The sequence below is a fragment of the Macaca fascicularis genome, chromosome 15 (genome assembly GCF_037993035.2).
Source record: "Macaca fascicularis isolate 582-1 chromosome 15, T2T-MFA8v1.1".
NCBI classification, from domain to species: Eukaryota; Metazoa; Chordata; class Mammalia; order Primates; family Cercopithecidae; genus Macaca; species Macaca fascicularis.
This window is the reverse complement of record NC_088389.1, coordinates 120,171,629-120,178,403: the sequence shown is the minus strand read 5'-3', so window position 1 is coordinate 120,178,403 and position 6,775 is coordinate 120,171,629.

The window sequence follows — 6,775 nt, the reverse complement described above, 5'->3', positions numbered from 1 at the left end:
CATAGAAGTATGAAGATGGACTAATAGAGATAGCGAGTAGTACTTCTGAAAAATCTGGAGAACTTGGATCAACTGAATTAGCAGAAATGAAGGACGTCAGGGCAGCACTCACCATAGCCAAAAGTAACTCCTGAGGAAAGTTGGCGAGAGAACACAGCTGCTGTCACTGTTAAAGTCTGGATGCTACTCTTGTGATCCTGCCTCTGTTGGCTGAGCTCCTGCTGCCTCTAGACTTGGGCATGGCTCCTACTGCTCCTGGGGTGGATTCACTATTCTCTCTGCTTCTTAACATCGCCAGCTCCCCATTCAAACCCTAGGAGTATCTTATCTTTAGCCAATACTTTAGCAGCAAGACAAGCTGGAAATCTGATTATACTTTTCAGTGACTACCCTGGGTGGGAGAGTCTGCCTCTCACTATGGATTATACAGTGAAAAATGCCTCAAACATACAGAAGTGATGCTATGTGGGAGCCGAGAGCCTGAGGAATGTCCACTACCTTAGCAAATACTCACCAAATCAAAGCTAGTAGAGTAATTCCACACTCAGACACAATAGACATGGAAGCAAAGGACTGATAAGAAATGACTACTTAATGATTAAAAATAATTTCCAGGAATGTTTAATACTCCTCCTTTTGTGAATAGCTAACAGCATACTGTCCCTCTCCAAATTAACATAATTTCAAAAAGAGGGTAAAAAATAGGCAATCGTATTAAGAGATTGTATTAGATGCAGGATCAAGTAGACCAAAAAAAAAAAGTTGGGATTCAGTTTTGAATAGTGTAAAATATGTTGGTCTAGCAGACATATGCAGAACTCTGAACCTAACAAGTTGGAAATGCATGTTCTTGCCAAAGGAACATGGAATGTTTTCTAAAACAGACCATCCACTAGGCCACAAAAGAAGTCTCAACCTGTACTCCATAGTCAATATCATGATGATCGTATTCTCTGCCTGTAAGACAATGAAATTAGAAATCAATAACAATAAAATAACCAAAAATATGCCTTATGTCTGGAAATTTTTCAAAGAAATATGTGTATTACCAGGCCACCTTGCCTTTTACTGAGGCAGTCCATTGCAGGCCTGCTGATTTCCAACTTAAGCAGCTCCCTTCTCTATTCCCAAGTAGAAGCATGGAGAAACTTCCACAGCTCACACCTGAAGCTGGGACCAAGGGTACGGTGGAGTGGGGGATGCAGCTCACGCTGTCTCTCTAGGTGTAAACAAGTCGCACTGTCATTTCCCCCTTACTCAAGCTTCCCCATCTGTATGCAAGTCCTTCCTTAGGCGGTCACCTCCCAGAGACCTAAAGGTCCACACTCCGGAGCCTGCACTTTTATTTACCCTCATTACCCTTATTTTTTTTTTTTTTTTTTTTTTTTTTTTTTGAGTGCAGTGGCACAATCTCGGCTCACTGCAACCTCCGCCTCCCGTGTTCAAGTGATTCTCCTGCCTCAGCCTCCCGAGTAGCTGGGATTATAGGCACCCACCACAACACCAGGCTAATTTTTGTATTTTTAGTAGACACAGGGTTTCACCATGTCGGTCAGGCTGGTCTCGAACTCCTGACCTTGTGACCTGCCCGCCTTGACCTCCCAAAGTGCTGGGATTACAGGTGTGAGCCACCACACTCAGCCACCTACAGTATTTTTATCCAGTGAGAACAGAGCCAGAAAACACACATCTGACCAGTGGCTCTTCTTCCTTCTCCTCATCAGGCTGTCCTTCTGGAACCAGGCCTGTCTGATGCTAGCTTAGCGTATGATGGGATTAATGACAGCATGTTGAGGGGTTCACAGAAGCAGAGGCAGGACTGGAGAAACGGATGCTGGGATGAGGTTTGGGGAACAGTTCCCAAAGCCATATCTCTGAATCGGGCCAGCAAGGGTGCTCCTACCCACCCTGCAGCCAGAAAACCTCTGGCCCCAGCAGCACACTGCCACCACCAAGATGGAGACACTGCCACCACCAAGATGGAGACACTGCCACCAAGAAACTGCCTCCAGCAGAAAGCCACAAGGATCAGAACACTGTCTGACAGTACAGACTCTGTGCTCCACGGTCCCGTCCCCTCACTGAGACCAGGTGAAGGGGTGCTCTGCATGCTGCTTGTGAGTATTTGGGGCACTGTAGACTGGATGCTGCTCTGATCATCCCTTCACAGGCAAGCAACACCTCCACCACTTTGCTTGTCAAAGCATCAGCAGATGCAGCAGGAATGCAGCCTTCCCAGCACTCTGCCTTCCAAATCTCAGGCTGGTCCAAACTTAGATGAAATCAAGAAGCCTCACTAGAAAGGAGTCTCAGAGGCGTGTGTTTTGTCTTTCCCATCTCTGATAAAGAGGAGGGCAGCGTGGATGCAGAGCACTGAGTTATTACATCCATTCCCAGCTACCCTGCAGCTTCTCCCAACCCTCATATCCCATTCCCCCAACAATCGCACTTCCAAACAACAGCAACAGCCATCTGTTCCTCCTACCTGAATGTGATTCTCTTCATATGAAAGGAAACACACTCCCTGATGCAGTTTGGGTCTGTGTCCCCACCCAAATCTCATGTTGAATTGTAATCCCCAGTGTTGGAGGTGGGGCCTGGTGAGAAGTGACTGGATCACGGGAGCGGTTTGTCATTGTTTCACACCATTCCCCTTAGTGTCATCATGGCAATAGTGAGTGAGTGATTTATCCCAATATCTCATTGTTTAAAAGGGTGTAGTACCTCCCCTGACTCTCTCTTCCTCTGGCTCCGGCCACATAAAATGAACCTGCCTCCCCTTCAGCTTGCAGCATGATTGTAAGTTTCCTGAGCCCCACCCCGCTCACCAGCCATACAGCCTGTAGAACTGTGAGCCAAGTCAACCTTTTTCTTTATAAATTATCTAGTCTCAGGTATTTCTTTATAGAAGTATGAAAACAGACTAACACACCCACCCGCTCCCCAGAAGAGAAGACCCAAGTTCCATCATCTAGGACATCTACCTCAGAGTGATGCTTCTATCTCACGTAGCTCCATAAAAATTCAAGACTGAAGTTCTGTAATAATCTAAAGGCTAAATTATAACGACAGCCACCAATAGCATATCCTAAATTTTTAAAAAATATAGGAGGAAATTTGGTTAACAGATATGAATATAAACCATATAACAAGGGAATGTGTATATGAAACAGCCCTAATTTCCACAATTTGTCATGAGGCCAATGTCGTGATATATATACGTGTGTGTGTGTGTGTGTGTGTGCATGCGCATGTGTGTAGAGAGAATAACCTGATATATTTATTAGTTTATATATATCATGTGAAGCCTCTAATATTGCTCCACAGAGAGCTCAGTCACACATGCACATGACCCTCGTGGCCATATGCACAGTCACTCTGCAGTGACAGTGTTTTGCTGTTGTTGTTGTTGTTGTTGTTGTTGCTGTTGTTGTTGTTGATGGAGTCTCATTATGTTGCCCAGGCTGGAGTGCAGCGGTGTGATCTCAGCTCACTGCAACCTCTGCCTCCTGGGTTCAAGCGATTCTCCTACCGCAGCCTCCCAAGTAGCTGGGATTACAGGCATGTGCCACCACACCTGGCCAATTTTTGTATTTTCAGTAGAGACGGGGTTTCACCATGTTGGCCAGTCTGGTCTCGAACTCCAGACCTTAAGTGATCTGTCCACCTCAGCCTCTCAAAGTACTGGGATTACAGGCATGAGCCACTGCGCCTAGCCGACAGTGGTTTTTAAAAACTTTCTTGGAATATCTTTTTCCCTGAGCTCTGTGTTAAACTGTATGTCCTTGTTGACATCACATGCAGGTCTTAAGAGTCCATTAATCACCCATTGACAGCTGTATTGTTTTTGACAACACTTTGGTGGCATGAATTGTCTCACAATCTGGTCTAATTAAATTTAGGGTCCTTAGTAGGCCAGTCTCTGGGGTACGTTCTGGCTGAAAGAGGGTTCCTCTTAGCTGTCTATTTTTCTTGTTAACTAGATGGCCTATAATTCAGTTTCTTGTTCCTCTAGACCTACTAGCCTCCTCTTAATTGCTTGCCACCAAAATCTCCACTGTTTGCAAGAGCACTCTTAAGTTTGAAACTTTTCACACTGCTCTGAAGTCAGTTCCTTCCAGAAGAGCTTTAGCGCTCTCTCTTCTGAATGATTGCCTCTCTCTCTGGGCAAAATCTCTGAGTAGCCACTGCCCCAGGTGAGAGGTAGGGACAGTGGTCCACTTCTCTCATAGCCACACCTTGTTACACAAGCCTGGTGCTAGGTAGCAGTGATAGCTTCCGGTCTGCTGGGCTTGCTTTTCTTGGGGTGGAACTTCCACTCCGCCAGCAAGGCAGGGTGAGGGGATGCCATGCTAGTATTCGCAGCCTGCCATGCCTGGGGTGGAGACTTTTCCCTATAAGTAGGGTTTGGGTGTAAGAAGAGACCTCCCTGCCCCACTTCTCAGCTGCACTCACTTGGAAGTTAGCCTCCACAACACGGATTTGAGGGGGAATGAGAAATGGTAGTAGGCTCTTTCTCGGGGGATATATCTTAGTTCTTGACTTCACACTAGGGAGAGAGGGAGCCCCATCTTCCATCTCACAGCTACCAGGAGTGAACAGTCCATCACCCTGAGCCAAAGGCAGGAGGGAGAGGAGGAAGTCATGATACTAGTGCCCCAGACTCTCAACGTTCTGACCAAGACTAGATTTTTTATATTCCATTAGACAATTTACAGAGACTTAAATTAGGAGCTGCTTTTTAAAAATCATGCTTAACAGTATTGGTTGTTTATCTGGAAAAAGGAGCATAGAGTTTCACATTGCCATTTGATAGTAGCAAGTTTCATGCAGTTCCCATTGTTGGTGTACTTTTTCCCATTGTTGGTGTAAAAGGAAATACTTTCCTTTTACCATTACATAGTCTGTGGTCCCTTTATACCTACCCAGCTCCTCAGCTGGTCAGTATTCTTCTCCTGTGGTAGAAAAGTTTTATTTCTAATGGCTTTGAGCCCTTGAAAGTCCTACCTATTTTGATTTTCTGCAGTCTCCCATTGACCTTGATCGCTAGAGTTGGCAGTAAAAGGAGAAGCTCCCCTGATGCCGTCTGCCTGCCAGGTCATTGTGTAGTAGCAATCCAATTTACGTTCATTCAGAAGATCCATCACTCTAGCCAAAAGAGTAACCACCTGCCTTTTACTTTTGATTCAATTGAATGAGAAACCCAAAATGGTAGGTTCAACTTCCAGTTCAGTGGGGCCATTGTTCTGTTCCCTGGTGGAATAATTTCTCTTTTTCATACCTGGGTTACTTAAAAGAGCAGGCCTCACAAGTAAAAAAAAAAAAAAAAATTGGGAGTGGGTTCTTAGGTGTAATGGTGAACGATGCCACTCTCACTTCCTCCCTTTGGCTACAGGAGAAGTTATTCTGATTACAAGAGAGCCAGGCCTATATGCTGGTTGCTGGTACTAAGCACATTCCCTTCCTGCTGGACAGTATCTCAGTAAAGCATGGTGTTGCCATCCAGACGACGTTGCCATGAATCCTCAGTGGACCACTTGGCTACTCTATAGAGCCAGATGTTTCTGGTTTATGGGTATATTGTAAGACCAGAGAATCCAAATTGCCTCACCTCTTTTACTTTGAAATAACGTGACCGTGAAAAAAGTATTCTGTTAGTCCATGCATGGTTCTTGTGGCAGAAACAAAGCAGACACTGTAGGAAATTCCATAAAAGAAATAAATGTCTCTCCCACTAAAGAAGCATCACCTAGTTGCCCATGATGGACAGAGTCTAACATAATTGACCTACCATCATGTAGTCAGTAGGTCTTCCAGGGAATGAAGCCATATTTGGGGTTCAGCATAGTTGCTGCTCGTAAAAGAGTCATTGCCCAAGAGTGGAAGAAATTAGAAAAGCCCTGCCACTGGGAGGTTCACATTGCTGAGCTTATGCCATGGAAGTATTTATGTTCATAAACCTGCTATGACTGGGGAAAGGAACCAACTCCCACGTTCAGAATAGGCTAGGCTTTGCACTTATCCCCAAAGTCATTCTAGGATCCAATTGGCTGAATATTAGCATCACGTGGGAAGATTTTAGGCGTTGCCAATGCCCAGAACACAGCTCAGATTGGCTATATAAGAATTTCTGGGCTGGGTGCAGTGGCTCACATCTGTAATCTCAGCACTTGGGGAGGCCGAGGTGGGTGGATCACCTGAGGTCAGGAGTTTGAGACCAGCCTGGCCAACATGGTGAAACCCTGTTTCTACTCAAAACACAAAAACTAGCTGGGCTTCATGGTGGGTGGCTGTAATCCCAGCTACTCTGGAGGCTGAGGCAGGAGAATCGCTTGAACCCAGGAGGCGGAAGTTGCAGTGAGACAAGATCACACCATTGCACTCCAGCCTGGGCGACAAGAGCAAAATTCAGTTTCAAAAAAAAAAAAAAAAGGATTTCTGGGGATGGGGCCCAGGCAGCAGTCATGTTTAAAACCTTTTAGGCGATCCCAATATGTAGCCAGAGTTGCAGAAACACAGGGTTAGCTGTGGACATGGAGAGCATGAGAAGTTGTCAGGGTCAGGTAGAAACTACCCCAAGAAAGTGATTACGGGGTACAAGAGGTGCAGATCCGTGAGAGCTGAGGCCGCCAAAGTCAGCAGGGCTCCATCATGCTTAAGGGTGCCAACAATGGTAGCACATCAAAGTCCACTCCATTCTCAGCGTGCTGTTTTTTTCCAAAGGAGTAGAATAGACAGCACAGAAACAAAATAAAAAGTAGAGGAAGACGGCATG